Below are 392 nucleotides of genomic sequence, written 5' to 3' on the forward strand. Positions count from 1 at the left end.
GGCCCTCATACAGAACAGGCAGGGGGTCGATGAGAGTGACAGCAGAATAAGGATGGAGCAAAGTGTGGATGCGCTTGTCCTTGAAGGACGTTCAACTGGGTTTTGTTTATATTTTGCTTAGCCTATAATTTGAAATGACAGATGTCGTATTTATTTATTTTTCTCTGCGACACTTTTCCTACTGTGTTAACAGAAAAATGTCAAACTAATTTAGTATTTTGACAAGACGAATAAAAATAGCCTAGCTAATAGGCTATTTTTGTACAACCTACATTATTTTTTTACTCTCTGCGACACTTTTTTCCTACTGTGTTGTAAATGTTAAACAAATTGTATCCTGACAAGACGAAAAAAAATAAGAAATACAATTTTTGTACAACATTTTTATTTTC

At 33.9% G+C, this 392-nt stretch overlaps 1 protein-coding gene across 1 annotated transcript in view; it reads left to right on the top strand.

Annotated features, from left to right (window-relative positions):
- The window catches only part of ankrd27 (ankyrin repeat domain 27 (VPS9 domain)), a 41,487-nt gene that overhangs the window by 8,469 nt on the left and 32,626 nt on the right, over positions 1 to 392 (top strand). The gene's annotated exons all lie outside the window — the stretch shown is intronic.

The sequence above is a fragment of the Sinocyclocheilus rhinocerous genome, unplaced genomic scaffold, assembly GCF_001515625.1.
Source record: "Sinocyclocheilus rhinocerous isolate Xijiao unplaced genomic scaffold, SAMN03320098_v1.1 scaffold1398, whole genome shotgun sequence".
In the NCBI taxonomy this organism is placed as follows: Eukaryota; Metazoa; Chordata; class Actinopteri; order Cypriniformes; family Cyprinidae; genus Sinocyclocheilus; species Sinocyclocheilus rhinocerous.